The sequence below is a fragment of the Varroa destructor genome, unplaced genomic scaffold, assembly GCF_002443255.2.
Source record: "Varroa destructor unplaced genomic scaffold, Vdes_3.0 BEIS01000006.1, whole genome shotgun sequence".
Lineage (NCBI taxonomy): Eukaryota > Metazoa > Arthropoda > Arachnida > Mesostigmata > Varroidae > Varroa > Varroa destructor.
This window is the reverse complement of record NW_019211459.1, coordinates 1,091,837-1,113,862: the sequence shown is the minus strand read 5'-3', so window position 1 is coordinate 1,113,862 and position 22,026 is coordinate 1,091,837. Positions and strand designations below refer to the sequence as shown.

The window sequence follows — 22,026 nt, the reverse complement described above, 5'->3', positions numbered from 1 at the left end:
CTGTTTCAGAGAATGTACTTTGTGCCGAATAAAGTTTTGACAGTTTTTTCGTCAAAAATCATTTCGAGCTAAACGTGTTCGGGCGTCATTTCAAGTTAACTAATTACAGATACTACAATGGGGCATTACGCAGCTTATCTGGCCGAAATTGCAGCAAGTATTGCATAGGGGCAGGTTATTAGCGTAGCGATCACCATACATATAAGCAGTATTTGTTTGGATATGTTACTGGAAGCTCCAACGCTATTGCTCCCTTCACAGCATTTCATGTCGGCGCTACGTTGGTCAGAAGAAAACTTCCCAAGCGAGCAGTTTCAGTCAGTTATTATGATGTGTCTAATGCGATCTTTATCGCCGTGACTTCTGCTGCAATGATATGGTGCCATTTTCTGCCGTGGACGTTCACGCTTTAGATGAACTTGCAGTATGGTAACATGTTGTTGTTAGTCCCGCGTCGCCTTCTCATCCAATCCGCGTACATTAGCACGAACAGATTCGAACATGCATATCATCATACTGGCACCCCATTCAGTCGCGCTCATTGCACACTCATCTCTTCCTTGCGGATCCAACTTTCGAAAAAACTACGCGCACTGATAATGGACCGTTACTATGGAAGAGTACTAATGGTGCGTTATACATACGCAAGTAATACAGCTCTGGTGTGCAGTCATGAACCGCGCGACTAAGACATTTGTCCGATGAAGTTAGACGTTTTATGCGATCCGACGACCGAGCAGCGGACCAACTGTGTCCATGAGATTCATGCGTACGGCCCACAAAAACCAGTGGCAGAAATTCAGCACTTCTGCCCGTATTACGGAGACACAGAGTTCAACGTGTTCATTGGTTTACTGATTACAAGAAATCGCTAGATCAAGCGAAATGCGATTTCCCAATAGACAGATATTGTTAGAATTACCATTGATTTACGCACACTCCGCCTAGTCTTAGGCACAGCGTATCTGAGTATCGAATACACTGATCTGAAACGGGTACGTATGAAGTATAGCGACGGATATTCCTTCATAAACGTCCAGCAAATAGAACCATATTTCATTGTTATGGCCGTTCTGTGGCCACCTCATTAGACTTTGTTTTGCAACTCGAAGAGGCTTATTCCCTCGTCACTAATCCAGTTTTGGCGTCATTTGTACAAATGTATTCAACGATCTACTTCTAGCCGTTTCTTCTATCAAAATCCAAAATGACTGAACAGAATGAATGTTTGTGCGAGCATCATTAAGGCCACTGGATGTGGCCTGGCACCCGCCGCAGCTGACAGTCGGGAACAGACGGCTCCATAGAACACTTTGATTGAATGATGTACCCCATCTGCTGTTGGCTCCATATGAAACTCGACGGGACACAAGTGCAGAAGTACAATCGTATGGCAACGTTTGTGTAGTAGATCAGTGAATGAATGACGTCTCTTTTCCGGAAATTGTTACCGTATACCAAGTGAGTGGCCTATTGTAGACTGTAAACAACACGAGGTTCACTTAATCTCGTCTTGACCTTTTGCAATATTGTTGTTAAGTCTCCTGCCTTGCGAACGGAAAGTAACGGGGCAACGGGCATCGCTGCTAACAAGTTAGGTAACCATTGTCGCCGCCAGTGACATATTAATCCACAATACAGTTCATCCGAATACCGATTAAAAAGCAATTAGCCCATAGAGTCGTGGGACCGAGTCACGCAAATAGCATTTATTTTGTTTGGGTTGGCCTCGGCCTTGCGTTGCAAATCCAAATCAGAGAACTGGTAGAAACACCATTCTTCAGTGGTAAAGCCGCGGATGACTCATTAAATCAATTATAATTTATAGGAGCTAATGCGTATCTTTTTAAGTTCGTTGTCGTGACAATCATGAAAACATCAAGAAGCCTACAGCCACGTTAGGTCAAATGTAAGCGTTGCCAGAAGAACGATTGTTAGGAATAAGAACTACAAACACGAACACCAGTACCTGTCAATACAGAAAAAAAAAAACAAAAATAAGGTATATAGCTGCTTGAATGGCTACGACGCCACTTCATCGGTATGTTGAAAGAAACTAAAGTAGGCCCAAGAAGACCAACTCCGACTCTGTCTTCTAATAAAGACAAGTCTTCGATGCTGTACCGAAGCAAGGGTGCTTTGGAGGATTCGGTCGCACAAAGAAAGCGGCCAAAGACTTGTACAATAACAAATTCAATCAAACAACGGTTACGAACGGATGATCTACGTACAGGTTTTGACGGCGATGTGATAAGAACAGTGCCAATGGAAAACAATAATAAGTACCGGAACAATAGGTAGACACAGGCGAGCAGGTGGAACTTTTGTTAATAGAGGCAAATATTAACAGATTGAATATATTACATTGATTATTTTTTCAAACTGAGAGAAGATAACAACGAGCAGTTTCGGTATTGCGAGCGGCCCTGATTTTATAATCTGGAGTTTTGTGCTGGATCTTTCTAACGATGACGTAAAGAAATGTTCAAAAGTAACTGTCATGTTCCGCTTATGGCATCTGTTTGGATATAAACTAAGCTATTCCTTTTTTCCACCGACCGCTAACGTCCGATCCGGACCACTGTATCAGACATACATATCCTGTCGACTGATGATGGTAATTATGCCCCTGCGGCCGCTAGACTTAACCGGGCCTCAGTAAATGTAATAATTATAGGGATTGACACATATATCTGATCTATAATATATAGCTGCGAAGATACAGCTGTCACGTTGTGTTATTGGTTTAGCCCCTCCCAGGACCAAGGCTGCCCATGAATACGCGGAATCATTTGTAGTCTCCTTAGATTTCATTTTTTTCTTAGATTTCGTTATTCCATCCCACAGTTAAAAGCAAATATATACTCTATATAATGTGCATTTTACACAGAATCGCTAGTTTTTTTACTGGATAATTGCTTGTCTTGCCCGCACCGAGTACATGAGCATACGAACTCGCAAAGCCACGATTACATCGATGTGAAAACTAGCTATACATACGATGGACGTTAGCAGGCTTCCGTGAGAAGTATTTGTCGAACGCGCGACAGATGAGAACGGTTATACGTCGTCTACGTGACGATAAATACGTGGCAACTTTTCTGGGTTGGTCTGCTCCGAGGCACGATATCCGAAACAATAATGGCCGCAGCAGCAGAGGCCTTAATGGCGAAAAAGAATGGGTCGTACTTAGCAACACTATTTGGTTGCCAACAGGAGGCAGACAATATCGAAGAGCCTGCCTGCTCTAAGGAGTGACGTAGGCCGGCTGAGTTAAGCTGGGTGACCGTCCATGAGCCGGTGGTAAGCCAACTCGATAGCCCAAACAACAGCAAATAGCATCACGTCACTCTGCAGCTACGGCTGTTACCTAGTCGTAACAATATCCCGAAGGAGTTGAATTGAGAAGCGTAAGGCCAGATGCAGATTAACGATCGTGGCCATGATATCAAGCCCAACAATGCGAACAATAATATCAAAGGCGACGGCAACCAGAGCTCCAACAGGAATTCTGGTTGAACCTGTAGCCGTTATGTTCGTATCTAGCATAGACTTGCAACACATTACCTAAAAATAAAAACCTGTAGAAACGAAATAAGTATATATATACATACACTACTTGCTTGAAAGGCAGACATCTTTTATGCTGTAGTGATCAATACTAGCGTCTATGGAAGGTCGCGCTCTTGATTATTCGTTGTTGAATGTTGACAACGTATATCTAACTCAATAGAGCATCATTTATATATTTTTGATGGGATTATTTCCTCACGTATTCTGTAATACATACGCAAGACATATCAGCTAACTTTCTGCATGGGCCCACTCTTTAGTAATCATAACGGCCACTAGCATGTTTAGGAAGCTAGAGATCTACCTACAACCATTGTAAGTTTTCCTTTTTTATCTGAGTCGTTCCTTTGGCGACATTCGAGTAACAGCGTCTTGTTCCTATATCTAAATATAGTCTAAAGACCCGTATGCCCCTGCGCTTGCTACGGGGCTATCTCATGTAGTCGATTTCATTTGTGGAACCTTAGTTTTACCTTTGCCCGCGCTAACGCTCTATTCTTATTTAAACTTTATACAACGCAATTATGCAGCGGATTATCCCAAAACAGGCCCATTGTAACAAAAAAAAGAACTAGGCAATATTAACGGCTGTCCTACATTCTGTATCGACTACAGGAGTCCGCCTCGTCTATTGCTGTTTCCAGAGGAATGAAGTGTCGGTACAACTCAAGTAGGCCCATTCTAACTTGCTCTAGTTGACTAGCTAGCTACCTAACGTCGCCGTGACAGCTTCCGTATTTGCCTGCTAATCTCAGGGACACGTTGTGCTCTAGGTGTGAACCCAGGCATAGACACACTTCGTTTCGTACTGGGAGCCAGCCGTCTGATGGAACAGCTATCGGCAATACCGGATGTAAAACTCGAAACATAAATCTAACCAATTGACGCCGCTTAATAATCTGGTGCTCAACTGAGAATTTCACGCGAGTTCTGGATGCCAGCAGTCGGCGAGTGTAGGGGAAGGCCTATTTGAAAACAGGTGCGTTAATTCGGCGCAGCGGGTTTGCTGGCGCATGCCGCAGCAATAACCTTGTCGTTCGCGACAACTACGTGCAACAGAAAAACCCAGCCGCTGCTCGCAAGACGGAATTATGTACATATGGGCAGTTTCTGCCGATCACAGATGGGTGAGCAGCTGAGCACTGCCTCTAGGGACTAAATGGAACCGATGACGATGGCCAATGAGTAATCTTAGTGTCTATGAAGAATATCTCTCTGAACGATATCTATTCATTAGTTCTGTTTTTTCTTTCTTCTGAACAACAAGAAAAATTGAAAGAGAGGAAACGATTATAGTGGTACAAAGCTGCTTAGTACCCCCCCCCCCCCCCCCCGTACTACATCGTTTGCTAGTGCGCCATTTTAGACCACGTTCTGGTAAAACGTCAGCTGAAAAAATCAACTGGAAATCATCTATTTCTCCTTGATGTCCGAAAGCAGAGCTTTCATTTTAGGCGGAGGGAATGGAAAACCAAACCTCGATGTCCCTCCTGCCAAAGATGAATGCCACTATTAATACTAGTAGATAGAACGTCGTGGTACGAATTGTGATAATGGGAACAATGTTGCAAAAACTTGCCCTGCACTTGAGTTCGGCACTAACGATGGCACTTTAGCGGTCTGGGACATTGTTAGCATTATACATGTCATTCCTGGTGTTATATGGGGTTTACTTATTGCTATTGTCATTCTGAGGATTAACATCCTTATATTTCTCTAGCAGCGTTATATGCTCATCTCTCCCGGAGAGTCCTCAGTTTAATTTTATTGCTTTGTCAGGCCAATGTGCGTAACTACGACCACTATCGATGGCCAGCAATAAGGATTTCCGACGACTACTAATGATGACACCACTAGAACTGCCGCTGTTTCTGCCATCTTCATCTATATTATGCAGAGTTTTTATGTAAATTCGAAGGACGAACTCATCCCAGAGAGTTGAACAGTAAATGGATTAAATCTTCCAGCCATGCTTTTCAATATCTATCTACTTTTGCAGCGTTTTTATACGGCTGTAAAGAACTGATACGAGTTAATTTGTAAAATAGTTTATCGCTGCCGCCAGCTCGTCCCTTCTGGCTTATACTACGCGCGCTCTATACGCCCACCCTCTCTTCGACTTCTGCTGTCTCTTCTAAATCAGCAGAAATTGATTTTTCAGTACTCGTTGCTAGCGGACACATTAGGATATTCCAAATGGACAGGAAGCGTTCTACTGTTCCAGCCACTACTGGGCAGTGGATACGCAATTATCAAATTCTCGATTAACTGTGCCAATTCAATGAATGTGTGAGTTTGATCGCGTCGTAGCTGTGGTAGCCAGCGGTACTTTAGAGCAAATACATGAAAGGAAAAAAAGGGCAGTAAAAACTGAAAACGAAGAATCACTCCTATTCCTGTTTCACATCCATATCGTAACCGTAATGGCGCTACCGCCTCTGACTATCTTTCTTCTATGGTATATGTGTGAGTACCGCACTCAGGTGCATTCACTCGTGTCGTCAGCTATGCGAACACGTGTGTAGAGGGGTACGAAGCAGGCAGCAACATGAGGTTCCGCCAGTCCGAGCAGGGAGTGATAGTTCTTGATTGTTATGCTCCCACGTATTACATCTGTACCTCTCGTAGGCAGCCGTTCTTCTAAACAGGCGACAATCGCGGTTTTGCGCGCTGACGGCAGCAAACGACAACGACTACCTGCGCGGCTTTCCGACGAATCGCATCTGATACCTCTTACAGCGCGTTATCAGTGGTGGCTGCAATACCAACGGCTGCACTCTAAAGCAACTCAACCTAAACAGACCAATCGGTCGATGCAGCCGCATCATGATGATATGATGTACTACTATTCTTCCTTCTGCTGTTTCGTCAGGGGCATGGACACAGCGAAGGCTCTATGTGGGGGCGGAATAGGGTAAGTTTATGCTACGAAGGTTTGAGGAACGCGCTGAGCGTTTTCCTGTTCTCTTATTAGCCAACGCCTAATGCTCGTTTTAGCCGAGTCATCGGCCGACACTATCCGTCACATGCACACATTTTACTGCGAGGCAATACTCAAAGAGTATACGATTTTGAGGTACATTGATCAACATGCGTTTTTGGTACCCTTTCACAGAAAGCGTTGCATGAAGCTGACGACGTGAAGAAACTGGAGCGTGGAACACTTTTCAAAATGCACTTGCTCCTTAAGGCCTGTTCGCGACGCGTATAGATTTCTAATCGAACGAATTGGTTTTGGCATCATTCTACCTCAAAACACTTAGTAGGCCTAAGGCTAACAAAAGCAAGCGGCCTGCGCGGATCGGACTATATGAATGTAGACTAGATAAAACACTCTATGCTTCGACTTTCACGTCCGGCATCGCCGTTAGTCATTTTGTCAGACGACTGGTTGGCTCTCAGCACGAAATGAAATCTGCCGATGCCCAGTTTCAAATATAGGCTACAACATGTCTCTAAGATTAGCAGACAAATGCGTTACCCACTAAGCTACTACGAGAACAGATACGACAAAGCTAAAGTTCTAGTAGTTCACAATTATTTTAGACGCAGACAACGGCTAACCGAAATTGGAAAGCGTCGCAAGTAATAGAGTCTATACATGAACGAAAAATGCCCCGCCACCATCTGCCAACCTAAAAAGGAACCGCAAGCAGTTTACTTTGCCGATGGGTCTGATTAATGAGTATTGTTCTTTATGTTTTCGGAGCGTAGGTGTAGCTGGAACAGTAACTGTGGCAATTCAAAGATAAGAAAGTCAGGCGAAATCCGTAGACATTGCGCAAAATGACGGGGGAGGCGCTGTCCTGTCTATCCATTTTTCTTTGTAGTCGCCATTTTGTAGTCGCTTCCTTGCTGATAACCGATCTAATTTAATTTTGACTTCTAATGGTACAAACACCAATGACCAGAATCAGTAGGCACATCTAACTGATAGCTACTATTACTTTGTCAGCGACTATCTTCGCTCGAGAAGATGTAACAACAGTAAGATCAGCACTGGCTGCCACAGTAGCAGCCGAGCGTGTATTTTTCAGCTACAGATGTTTTGTAGCACCACCATCCCCATCATCATCATGGGCGCGCATAGCCTTTTTTCTTTTTATCTGCCCAAGGAGCAGGCAGTATTCACTGGTACTTTGATGCTGTTATGGTTGCTGTGACTTTTGTCTCCAGTGCTGTCTTGTTGTACTATTGCTTTTCTACCAGGAATCCGCAAGGTCTATCTGCTTGGCTGTGTGCCCATGGCTGCGTCTCTCCCTGAGTACTAGAACCTGTCACCGCGATAACACTTCACTAGACGCTCGTCGATCTGTCAGTCCAGCAATCGCCAAGTGATGCTTTATAGTACCACCGCCATCACTAGCCTGTGATGCTAACTTCATAGACCTTTTTCCTCCTTCTCAAGCTTTTCTTCGACTCTAATTTACTTTTAAATACCTTGTCTCGCCTTTCCGTCCAGCAGGATTAGCAATCATAGTAGCGGCGGTTGTTCTTGACGGCAATGCTCAACGGCGGTGTCGGACGTGAAAATCGGAAGACTTATCCAGTATTGGTGATGATCGTGAATTTCGACCATTGTTATTTTCCGTAATGTCACTTGTTGTGTGATCGTGCACCGTATCATATGTTTTCCGCACACTCTGTGACTTCCCGAGTCAGGGATTCTCCAGCGTCACTTGCCACTCGACCTAGTTTTTGGGTTAATAGGATTACAGAAAATAGGGGAAGGCTTTGTAGCAATACGATGCGCTTCCTGCCTGCGCTAAGAATCTTTATAGAGCTTATGAAAAGTCTTTATTTGCATACACTGTTTTCATAATCATTTCTCGGCAATATCTCGCAATGCAGGAAGCTTATCGCTTCATAACACCTCCAATATGTGTCTCCATCAATAACATACTGCTTTAGACCGCCACCTTTTGGTACAGACTAGACAAAACACCAGGCAGAAAACCATGCCGCATTGAAGGCCCACTAAATGCTAATCACTATTAAAGTTGTGTGAATTTTTAATTTCGAATTTAACAGTTTGACGCACATTTTTTTAGATTCTACGGAATAGTACGGAGAAGATATAGCTTAATAGTTATTAATATTTATCATAATGTGTATCGTGATTGAAGTTAGCTTAATGGTCGACAGATATGGACCCTTGTACCGCGGTAACTCGAAAAAATCGAAACCTATATCGGGTGTTGGGGGGCAGGGGGAGTAAGGTATCTGCACACAATCATGTACGCTCAAGTTAGCTTTAGGACAATAACAACGACCAATTGGATGCTGGTAACCGATGTTATGACCCGTGTTATATATATACTAATAAAAAATACGGCACCTAAATTAGGACAGAATTTAGTGAGTTGTTTATTATAACGGGTATGCGTTCATTCGCTCCTCCCAGTAGTAGATAAAAACCAATATTTCCTACCACAAGATAACAAACTTGCCATAACGAACAACATTGGAATTTGACAAAAGATAAGCTGTGGTGCAATGCGTACGTGCTGGATGAACCCCCAACGAGATTCCAGATTTCCGTTTTGCTTAAAACGGACTGTCCACGTTATTGACAGTTTTTACGCGGCTTCCGAAAAATCCGAAAGAAATTTCCATGAGGGAAACGGAAGGAAAAATCTTCAAAACACATCAAATATATATTCTGTATATCCAAGAGGTGGAAGCTTTGCTTTATACATCAGTAAAGGGTTTTCGTTGAAAGTTGTCGCTGAATTTTGTTTCAGTTGACTTTGATTGGGTGGCCACGGCACACTAATACCTACTCAAGGACATTTTTGGCCCCATTAACAGGGGGGCTATGCACGTCATCAATCGGTACGAGTCAAAGTCGTTACGGCAATGTTATATGTGAACTTAGCTTTCTTAAGATTGCGATAAATCATTAATGTTGATTGTTAATATAGATCATTCGCTACGTACATGACTTTGTTAGGTCAAGTATGTACCAGACTAAGATCACTCCAGAACATCTGCTATAAGAATCTGTTTAGAGCATTTAAACTCGATAAAAATCCGTAGGAGAAGAGAAGATAGAAGAAGAGTGCCATGATTTACCCGGCGCAGTGTGTCGTGCTGCGGTGCCTCCGATGCCTTTATTCGCACTGAAAGCAGCCTAGTTCTTGTTTGTATTGTTTTGTTGAATGTATTCCATTGTCCTATTTTATTGTGCCTGTTTCATTGAATGTTCACTGAACTGTTTATTTCCCATCATTTAATAGAATTTTTCTATAGAGAATTTCTGGCTTAGTCATACGACCCTTAACAATTTCTTATCTAAAGAAAAATAAAGGCAAACAGAAAATTGAGATAGCTAACTTTATGCCACCTTTCGGCTAAAGTGTGGCGTAAAAAATTCTCCAAAAAGTTTCATTATATCGCGAAACGTTAGAAGAACCTTCTTAGGTGCTAGGCATATACGTAGATTTAGATCAGATATTGTTCCGAGGCGATGGTGGACTAATACAAATGACCGAGAGATGTGCAAAATAAGTGAAAGTGTTTCCGAAAACCGCAATTTTACCAAACATACTGGTTAATTCTATTATATAAACCTACTGGTGGCAATGTCTAGGAAGCTAAGCTCGAACGCATCTACGATCCTTACAAACATTTCCCTATTTGACTAAAATGCCCCACAAGAGGAACAAATTGCATCATCAATATCCGATTATGCTTCAGACAACTTGCTACTGCTTCTTCCTGCTATTAACGCTATTATACGTAAAAGTAGCGGGCCATGTACACAGAAGAGAATATATAGCCTAAGCGGGAATAAGTTGTTTCCTCTCAGAAGCAGACCTGAACGACTGCCTGCTTGCTGTAAGGTTATACGGAGTGTCTCGAGACGCGGAGAAGGATACCTTAGACGACAGTTTACGAACTCGGAGAAAGCAGTGGTGGTTGGCCTGCTCTTGAGTATTTCGTCCGTTCGTCCAGCTGTGGCTTTCGGCTCTCAGTTCCGTTTCGCCCAATTCTTCGCCTACCCCCTTGAGCAGTGACCGACATCTGAGTGCAATGACGACAATTTAAGTCTATTTCCTCTTTTGGCTAGCCGTTCGCAGAAAGTAATGTGAGAAAATAAAAGATTGTCTACGAGAGTGGAGAGAAGGGGAAGGACATTTGGCGAATGAGTAGCCGATATGAGGCATTTTTTTTGTAAACAGAAAGTTTGTGTAATTTCATTGGGCAAGGAACTTTAGACTATGAACAAGCTTGGAACTCCACCAACATGACTACGCACGAGAATGGGTGAAGGGGCCACAGCAGACGATTTCTTGTCAGCTCTGAACAGCTGAAAATAGCATAGCACTTATGGTGCAACGAAACCAAGAAAAGTAACCTGTAAGGTCTGAGCCGTTCCATGTGTAGTTGCCCTGGAGGAATTCGACGGTAGCGACATCTGGGGCGAAGACAGCAGCAGCCGCCGCCGCCGCCGTCGCAGTTTACAAACAAATTAAAGTTAAGATAATTTGAACGTTTTATCCGTTCGTGCGTTTTGTCTCTGCTTACATAAGCAGAGACAAAACGCACCGCGTGAAGCGCCGAGTGAAGTTGTATGTATACGTCGAACTCCAAGTTCGATAAAAGTTACCCTCACAAAATCGTCACTATCAAATCTTTAATGAAAAATTGGTTCTCTTAACATCGCTATACGTTGGCCGACTGCCTGCCTTCGACCACCGAGGATCCTTTGCATTCTTCCGTTTCCGACTTTTAGTTCGTGCTTTTCGTTTGTAATCGGCGAACTTAGAGGGGTATAAAGCATCAAAGGTCAAACTGCAGTGAGCGACAGCGTAACACGTCAAAGCACACGTACACAAGAATGTACTGAAACACGGATTCAGGCAGCAACACAATTTTACATCGAACCCGTTTGATAATCAGGCGGTATCGGAAACCCATGTCAAGATGGGCGAGCTTCTCAATAGTGATGGGTACGCTGTTGGTATAGCGTGATGTCAAACTCCGAACCCAGCGAAGATTGCTGTCCAATAATACGTTACCTAGATAAACCGCCTGAACATGTGCGAAGCGCCGAATAAACTGCCTCGTCGCTGATACCTCAACGAACAGCTTGTGAAGTCAACGTCGCTCCAGTACCCTGAGCAGCTTGGGTAATAAGCGCAGAATAAACTCGCATGCCCGTAGATTAAGCACAGCGAGAAACTGAGTGCAGGCACTCACTCCAATGGGCCAGGCGACGATATTCGCGATTATATAGTCTCTATCTGTTAGTAGACCTGCAGTCCGCAGACCTGCAGTAGCTGGACGTAGCTGACGTCGGAGCGGTTGTTACCGGTGCCTCTGCTGATTCTATTCGTACGAAACAGATGATACGGTCTGTGATTAGTTGTCAAGCGTTGAGGTAGGCAGACGTCGAGCGACGCACACGAGCGGCGAACACGAATTTCGTCAGCGTCGTAGCAGCAGCAACAACAATAGATATGGCGCCGCAGTCATTTCTGGTCCGCGGCCAGTGTTAAGGCCAACAGATCACCCCCAATATAAGCATATATATTGGTGTTAATACAGATGTATAATCAATTACGTGCTAGGCGGGATCATCGAACGCTGAATTGTTCACTATCATATGATACCCTAGACAAATAATCGGCAATTCCCAGCAATGGCCCCTCTTGTCCCCTCATAGTAAAAGTGCTAACTTCAGCGCACCTGTTGTCTTGCATCGAGTGAACAGAGCTATTGCGGCTGTGCTTTTTCATGCTGGGATGAATGGATCAGTGCGTGATGCAGTAGCACATCAATGAGCGTTGTACAATTTAATTATGTTCTTTACAGATGACCTAGAGTGTGCTGCGTCATGTAGATAAACAATATTTGATAATTACAATGACCATAAAACACTAACAAAGTGATGTTATAATCTTATTGAGAACTGTTGATCGGTTCACTGGAGACACGCTTCGGAGATAGCTTTTCTATTAGGGTAGTACGCGTTCCACATTCGTACGGAGCGCCAAGTGCACTCATCCAGCCATTTCCTCTTGTGATCTCAACGTAAAAACAGTTGCAATTAATTTATGTAAAAGTTAATGTGAAATCGACATGTGAGAACGGTTTACCCTATGCATTTACTTATTGAAGCAATCGTTGATTTCAGTTGGCCGCTCAAAAAGTGGCCAAAAAATGGAACGATATTGAATCACGTGTTCATTTGGCATTACCAATATAATTTTCAAAACCAACATTAAAAAATAAATACTAATATTCTCTTTTATTGATGTGGGACTAACAATATTTTCTGTGCCAGTAGGCGGCAAATGGTCGCGCCTAGAAATTTCACGAGTTAATTATGTCACCGATTATCCTTTTTTCAGGCCGACTCTACTGTAGATAACATCGAACAATATGGACAATCACTAACAATGTAACCTTCTCGTCTCGGAAGACAGACAACGTCGGAAGCGTCCAGGTAATTACCCCAGCTATATTGATTCTATCTCAGTTTCGTCATGCCCGAAAGATCACTGCAACACATAATAATACATTGTACACGTAACTATTATCGGTTCTCAGTCGATCAACATACGCCGGTACACCGTTGAGGGCGTTAAGAAAACAGCTGTTAAAGCTCTTTACGACTCCATAGAGAGCCTTAACAGCTGTTTTCTTTTCTAGCACGCACTGACACAGGCACGATCAGTCAAAATGTTCGACTGATTATGTCGGTAAACAATAATACTACTAGCCTGAGCATCAATTCGTCAAGCCTTTACGCAATGTTAGCCTAGCTAAACGATAATGTACAACGCAGTATCAGACTAAATTTCGTCGCCCGCGGCTAAAAAAATCGCTCTGAAAGTGCAGATAAAAAGAAGATCTAAATTTACTAAGTGCGAACAACCGTATACCTATCGTACGCCAAATGTGATCACCTGTACGGATAGATGCATGCGCATGCGCATGCGCATGCGCATCGAAAGACCTGAATTCTTCTTTTCGACACCTCCATACCCTCAGGAGATATTTTTGTGCGCCCACGTGCATCTTACGACCTTATTTCTAATTAAAAGTCCACCCCTCGGTATCTTGCCACTCACATGCGTAACGTATCATTAGAACTATGAATATCCTATATATGGTACTATGAATTTTCAGCTTTCTATTATAGACAAGCAACGTCAGCAAGCTAGTTCAGATTTACCCCTAAGAACTAGTAGATACTATAAGGCGAACTGCGCTGTTGGAGGGGTCTGCGCAGGCAAAAATCTACCCAACATGATGTACGATGGACAAACGAAAAACTTCGGAGGAGTTTACCTCAGCCCACAGCGTCATCGCAATAAAGTCAATACGACGGACCAGACATGTAGTAAACGGTAAGTTTCAATTCGTCAAAGTGCATTAGGTCAGCTAAACTTAATTTCGATTTATTCGAACTTATGCAGGTAAGCTATAGTCCGGCATATATATATAATAATAGGTATTGCCATTTAGGCGACATTTTTCCCATCCGACAGCGAGGTACGTCCTCGATCCGTGCGCTTCCGTTGTAAATCATGCCAGCCGACTGCCGGGAAATTGAAAGCCCAATCTCATCAATGTTGATCTTCACCAATCAAAATGCCATAGGTTGCTTTAAATGGAATTGCTAATTGCGAATAACATATGTAGAAAGCCCCTGTCTTACTTCACATTGGTAACGGGTGAAGCCCATAAGAATACCTATTCCAACTTCCAACACACGAGGGGAACTTCAAGTGTCAGTGAGTTTCTGCGTCGGTGACAACGACGTAGGTTCGCGCTACGCATCGTGCATCGTGCATCTACTGATGGCGGCAATCAACAGACGTCGGCCCCAAACACAGCCTGTCTATGACTATCTATAAGCTTCAGAGATAGATGTATGCAGATTCGAGGAACCACTCAGCAGTTAGTTCATCTTCCGCGATGGACCGCCGCTTACTTTCGATAGAACACCCAGCTGTTTCACACAACACAGTCACATACACACGTTGATTGAATTACTAAGCGAAACATTTGTGTACCACAGAGATACTTTCCTGCATCCATAGCAGTTGCTCTTGCTTTGTAACTAGAAACATGTTTAACTGTCATATTTAGGGTAACGATGGTGATGGTGAGCCGTAATGGGTGAAGGAAGGGGTTTTAGACAACGCGAGTAAGCAGTCCTCAAATGTGTGATCTTCGTTACCTCGGTCTGCACAAGGTATGGTTTTTCTGCACAAGAAAGTATCGTTGCTTTTGAAAGCGTGGATCAAAAATGCTGATGAAACCGTCCACTTTTTAGGTTGCGACTGTCTTTTTGAGCTTTCAATATTTGCCGGATGGACGGTTGCTGAGTATTTTAAAGCTCCCAAAACATACATTTCCAAAATATCTGGCCGAAAATCGACCTAAGATTCAGAGGGCAGCTTTCTCAGTATCTGAAATACCAGACGTGGGTATCGATACCAACCTGGCTATTGAGTTCGAAATCCACTTGAACATTTGCAGTCTCTAATCCCCACATGTCGTGACAGCTCTCACTGGCACAACTGCCAGACTTCAAACCAGATCATCAGTTCCTTCTGACCCAAATTTCGTAGGAAATCGCTTCATTCGAGCACAAGTTGCCGCATATAAGATTGCCTTTTAAACTAAAAACTCAAAAAACTTTTGAAATAACTACAATTCTATGATGTTAGTACATCCCGGTGACAAAATGCCTGCATATTCGTTTTTCTCGCCAGCCAAGTTCCTTTGTAGGACCATACGTGTGTGCTATATTTAAGAAATACATGCATTACCTATAATCCCCTGTACCGTCCTTGCTTTTTTAATGTGCGTCTCAGTGTTATTTCGACTTAGTCATAAAGTACTCTTTTTTCACCCTGTTTCATCTGAACCCTTTCAGGGGGGTAAAATATTGTTTTTTTTACAAATTTGTCAGCTTTTCCTTGTGCGTCTGCCGAAGAAGGGGAGGACAAAGGCTTGACGATATTCGCACGAGACGATATTCCAGCACGCGTTATTATCGGCAACAATGAGCCGCAAAATTACAAGCAGCATCAGTGACTTACTGATGTCCTTATTGCTACGTTTCATCCACAGCTTATCAGGCTGATTGGCTATAGTGGTTTGTTACTTTTTCTGCTTGCAACTATTGCCGATAACTTTTTAATATTAGTTCTTTAATATCAGATACACTGTGACGGCGTTTTGAATGAGGGAACATTAATGAGTGCTTGCAGTTCCGTCATTATAACAAAAAAAAAATCACGAGGGTGCTAAATATATAAGTGTTATTTACATTTGCCACGTACTCGTTTTGGATTGTCATGCCTTTCGATCTTGTCCCGTCTTATATTGTTCTCGTTTGAATTTATTCGACTTATATGAGATACATAAAATACGTTTACAACAACTAGTTATTAATAATAACATGATCATAAAATCTACGTTCATGTATTAGAATGGGACATATATCCGTTCTTAATTCTGATATTCACAGATGATAAGAGATATCTGTAAATAGGAGAAATTAAGTATGCAAAAATATCAACAAACAAATGAAGGGTAACTTCATCTTCGTTTAGATCTCATTACCTTATAGGAGTTTGAGTTTCAGTATCTGTGGGGATCACACCCCCTATTCTCTAACTAAAAACAGCTTCGGGTTGGATATTTTTTCCCTTTAAAGGTACCCATAGCCCTCACATGAGCAGACACAGGGTGTGGCGGAGCACGTCAGAACTGCACCAGCAGGCAACTCAACCCACAAAAACAAGCTCTATTATTGGATAGCGAACAAGGTGGGCGAACGAATCCTGAGAGGATGACGGATGTACGCGTGTGTTACGAGAAATGCTTAGATCATTTTTCGAGGGATTTCTGCGTTCCCTCATCTCGTTCTATATTCCACCCGTTTATATGAGTTCAGTTCATCTTTTCTACGCTATTTTTCCACTTAGCGCGCCCTTTGGCGCTCATGTATTCTGCAAGTCGGTCCTATGCTAAGTCACAGTGAAGTCGCCAGAGGTCTCTTGCAGCACTGCCCATAGAAATGAAGCTTGGCTATTCTCAGGGACCACTGACTAGCAGGTACAGGAAGAGAGAGAGCGGCAAATTTGTTTGGTGCCACGTATTTGTCTAAATGTGTCTGAGTGCATCGGAGATCTCTGCACAAATTCATATTGCCCTAGATTCGGTAAAGTTTGCCTGTTTCAGAGTACAAGCCCGCAGTTGTAGTTGCTTCCTTTGTAATGAACTTTCAGTTTGCAGACTCCTGCTGATCTGCGACTTGATTGAAATCCGACAAACGAAGGCTTTCATATCTCGTCTTCTTCCGTAGCTAAGTGCAAGTTAGCTAACGTTGCACACGTATGATCCCCAATCGGTGTAAACACTGTCGTCATCGTTCGGCAGCAGGAATCCCCCCGAGCCGATGGGCAGCTTAGCAACGCCATCTGCACATTCTGTGTGCCCAAACAGTTCAACCCTCCACCCGCCACCACCGTCCCAAGTTGCTAGTATGAATGCGGCTTTCGGGAACCAATTCGTTGTTATACGAACCACCCTCATTATATGAAGCTAGATGCTTAACAGGTAGTATTTAGTATGTGTGTACGTTATTTTTTTCTAGCTATTTTTGCAAAAAAGCTAAAGCTTCACTTTAGTAGAACTTTGGTAGAACAAGATAATTGCATTAGGCAGTTTTACGTATCCATAAACCTATTGCTCCGCAGTGTGCACGTAAGTATCATATCTGCCTAAATTATCCACTCGACCGGTTGTTTCCTACGTGTGGTAGTAACATGTGGATGCATACGCATATGATATATATATATATGCAATATTCATTAAAATGAATTGGAAATTCTGTACTAATACGGCGCAGTCTAATTTTGTGCTAATGGCTAACTGCAGCAGCTTAAAGAATACATATCTCACCGCATCGTTGAAGGCAATAAATAGTTCTCCGATTTAAAAAGATACCACCGAGTCTTTAGCTGCTATAGTTATTCGCGTCAATTCTTGGCCCTTCGGTATATAATGTCATTGATTCATCTGTACGAGAGTTAAGTTTGGATTTCGAGGCTGACTTTGACCTTGACACCAGACGTCGCTGGCTGCAGTTGTTTAAAGGAGACAACGTCCTTTTTAAAAACAGGTACCTGTAAATCGTATATCAGGCACATTACTGGCAGGGATTCTTTCGGTGGTGCGTGTATAAAGGTGACTTTTTACGGACGTCAGTCCACGCTCCTTCTCATGCACCTGCGCCCGATCTCTCTCGTCGAAAGTGAGGCCTATCACGCCAAAAGTTATAGCGTATCATCTCATGATTATCTACATGAAAAGCCACGGCCCATTGTAATACGTGGTTAAACAGAAAATGCGCTATTGCTTTTTCCGTGCCAAATCGATTTTTATAAAACGTACGTCTTACATCAAAGTTACGTTCGCGTTAATCAGCTTCTGAGTGGACGACTCGTCAAATCAGCAGATATAACCTGATTGAAAACGCGGCCTTTTATATTGCGTGAATCAGTAGCGCTCACAAAGAAATTCGGCGACAGTTCTGGATTGAGTTGCCATCTAACCTTCGAATAACGACAAAAAGTCATAGAGCAAAACGTAAGATGGCGACAGTGTCCTACAACCCTATAGAATCAGGCTACTCGTGCCGTGTATTGATATTTCTCGCAATCCAAACGTTTCTCCTAAATCTATGAGGTTACTTTAAAGCTCACAAATGCCCCTACCAAGAACTTGCAACGAGCAGGTGCAGAGTATAATACTTCAGTTGGTGCTTTGGGTGTGGGCGGTCCAGTTTCGTCGTGATTGTCAATTTTCTTTTTATTGGTGCGCTCATTCACGTTTGACGTGTCTTTATGCGGATGTGCCTAGAGTCGAATATCGCCATTTCAGCTGTTTAACTATCGATACACAAAAGGTCTAAATCATTAATTACCAATCACAAGTATAGGAAAATGCGTTTTCTTAAAAAAAAAACTGGGTGAAGTTAACGCTCGTGCCTTCAGCGTCATAGAACGATCTCACCCTATTACCTTCTGACCGACAATGCAAGAGCAACAAATGACACACAATGCAGAATATGGTAACGCATCTTTTAGGATTTAGGCGTATGTCGAAAACGGTAAGGCTGGACTTAATCAAAATTTTGTTAGCGCTATCATTGAAAAAAACTGTTGCTACGGACAGCCACTATATTTGTCGCTATGAATTTCTATTTTAGAACCTAGATGACGCTTATGATGTTTCATCAACCTTCGAACAGGCCATGTTAATCAAGGTACTAACCGTTGGCCCCCCCATATAACCTCACAGGACAAGAAAATGGGCTATATGGGCCTCTAATTAATTTATCCAAAGAGGTGAGTTCTTCGACAAAACGACACCTGCTTTTCGGGGAAGTGTTGTAATTGTGGTTAGAGAGGGTGATGCCTCGTAGTGCTAAATAGGACAAAATGGACCTATCTACCGCAAATCCACATAAAGTTCTAGGACGGCTTCGATACTTCTACAATCTAGAGTTATATTTTGTTCGAGAACTAAGAAAAAACTGTAGATATGTTCTCCGAAACCAGCTGGGACAAGCTGAAGTTTGTATGACCGTCATGGTTATTAATGATTCATATATATATATATACATTATGAATGATTATCCATTAAAGCGATCCATAATTTCGGGACCTACTACGTGTCAACGATAGCATGTATAACATGGACGATACTCTATACCAATAAGATCGTCACAGCTCCATTTTATGCGGGACAGCGGCTATATAGGAAACTTGTCAATTTGAATTTTATCAGACCTTCGGAACTTTGACGTTGGATACAGGTCAGAAATGTATTACGACTCGCATTGCTGGATGTTTTGTTTTGATGTCATGAGGGTAGACTATACAGAACCGCTAAGTATTCTTTTCCTATTCTTTTGAACGATGGTGAAACAAAATGGACAATTTGCTAATTTTCCTTGTCCCATTGAAGAGAAGTTACGTTTCATAGAAGCTATTACACTGGGTTATATAACGTAGTATTGGCCCCAGAATGAGCTGGGTCTACATGGGCCGCTACGGTTTTAGCACGTATGATTGTGGATACGGTTAATGCTAATTTAATGAAATAAAATTGAAAGAATTAAGTGGGCTAAAACACTACTCACATCGGTAGGAACGTGTAAATGTCTATGTGCCTTAAGTAAAACAGAGACATTGTTGTTTTATGCTAACGATCTATGTATCACGCACGACGCGCGTCGCTTCTGAACCAAATGCAAATGATGACTGCGCCAGCGGAGCTTCGTTCGACCCATACTAGTGAAGTAAGTCGCTACGCATCGATTTCCCTAGCACGAATCACAGCGCTTTTTTACCATCTATATATATATATAATCGCCAAAGGTGACCCTGACATATCAAAAGAGGAGTCGCCATCTCTTCCGCTATCGTTGTCCGAACTTCCGGGTTTCTGTGCCACCAACACGATAAAGATTTGTTTGGCAAAGCTTTATTGAAGTCTTTCAATTTCTGTGCCATTGATGCTGCTGGTAATCGAAAGCAATTTCGACGATAACCGTCAACGATAACAGATAGGTCCACACCACAGAATATCATCTGTAGCCATCAGCTGCATGGCGCAATACAGCAGCAGCATTGAAAGGATAGTAGGTGTAGTCCTTAGCCGCCCTGCCGTTATCATTATTGCCATTCTTTTGCTAGACTCGCGTGTCCGCGTCAGAGATTGCAAACTGAACTGATTATACCTATCGGTTAAAGCCCACGGGCTTAGCAGCATGTCACGATAACGTGACAGGGCATTGTCGCCCAATTCTTCTTTTTTTGACGTGACTCATCTAGCAGCTCACGATAGTACGTGGATGCTTTACAAAAATGAGTAGCAAGAGTAGGTATATCGGAAATAAACGATTTTTTCTGATCAGAATAAGTTATTTTGTTTAGTCGAAATGGTTGTTGAAGTTGAATGAAAAGGTTACTTATTATTATTATGTTAAGTTATTATATTAAAAGTACGACTTGAACGAGTTTTTTCAGATCTTGTTCTCTGTCTCTGCTCTTCGCTCTCAACCTTCCAAACGACTGAAACAGCTCAGGTGAAGCTAAATGAGAAAGACAGAAACCTTTTTTTTGGCTTGACTAGCTAGCATTGATCCCATCGCGGTTTCTCATTCCGTCAGTGCCGTTAGGCCTAGCTTTTCACGATATTCACCATAGTCCAATAATTCGAGCAGCTCGGTCAGCGTCGCGACACAAATAACAAATAATGATATAGTCCGAGCTGGTACTTCCCTGTCCATTGTGCATCTACAGGCTATTTTTACCTGACCAGGACAGTCGACGCGGCACACAAGCATTACAAACGGACACGACTCTATAGTGAAACACTATTCGAGTGAAAATACATTTATTGTGCTCTTTTGTTTCTTATTCAAATACCGATTCTTTCGTGTCATGACTCGCTGGTAATCATCTGATTACAGACTGACTGTGGTGGCAAGTGGCAAGAAACGCTGGCTTTCTCGTCTTGTCGGATTCTGTCATGTTGAAGAACGGTTAACTGGGCCTATCACTGCCAAAAGCATGGTCCGCCGTCGGCTTTGACATTTGTATACATGTTTAGCCTATATCGTCTAGGTATCTATCGCGGACAGGGCTGACCAATAGGAGACGAGACATGTTCGTACCACCCAGTCCTCTATCATGTACAACTCAAACCTAGAGATACCCAGCCGCTCGAATGGACAGTCTCATTTAGAGGTATGTGTTGTCTGTCACACCTCATAGCGCAGAATCAGAATATACAACCAAATTCCGCGCCGACAGGGTCTCACCAAAGTGCAAGCGGAACACTGGATTCACAGCAGCTGCAAACTAAAATATAACCCAGATACTATTGCTATTATATTGATAAATTGACGATACGAAGTCTCTGTAAGCACGCTCTGATGGGACAGAACCTGCGAAAGGTTCTGGTTTACTGATGTCTTCTTGCCATTAATAAGAAGCGAAAGGTAATTATAATAGATGCCTAAGGAAAAGAGTGTAGTAACAGCGAGAAAGCGTCCCAGCGTGTGCGAGTGCTTCTGCGAATAGTTAGTTCTGTCTCTGCGTCCAGCTGAGCGGCGCGGAACAGGTGTTGCAGGCAAGCTACATTATTATAAGACTTAAATATTTAGACTAGCCTCCTATGAAAAAAAAATACGATAATGTAAGCAAATATGGGTTACGGTCATATACAAGTTTTCCCATCCAAACGATTTCCTAAATTTCTTCTCAGTAGATGCGACTTTATATTAGCTGATTTTAATTATCGGCCAATTGACCATAATAAAGATCGTGTTCAACACGGAAAGAGTTGTCTATCAGAGTCATCTTTCCTCATACTGGGCTGGATACGACAAATGGTAAAAGAAAATCC

General features: G+C 42.7%; 1 protein-coding gene and 1 long non-coding RNA gene across 3 annotated transcripts in view; one reads left to right on the top strand and one right to left on the bottom strand.

The window, feature by feature from the left end:
• Window positions 1–22,026, bottom strand: part of LOC111252385 (adenylate cyclase type 3-like) — a 169,191-nt gene that overhangs the window by 123,134 nt on the left and 24,031 nt on the right. The window lies entirely within an intron of this gene.
• Window positions 1,120–17,543, top strand: LOC147754715 (uncharacterized). 2 transcript variants are annotated; one of them, XR_015330624.1, is made up of 7 exons: window positions 1,120–1,461; window positions 12,933–13,027; window positions 13,714–13,934; window positions 14,680–14,785; window positions 15,473–15,694; window positions 16,259–16,370; window positions 16,833–17,543. It is a non-coding gene; the product is annotated as an uncharacterized LOC147754715 (long non-coding RNA). The 2 variants fall into 2 exon arrangements; XR_015330625.1 differs by lacking the exon at window positions 15,473–15,694 and having other exon boundaries at window positions 16,259–17,543.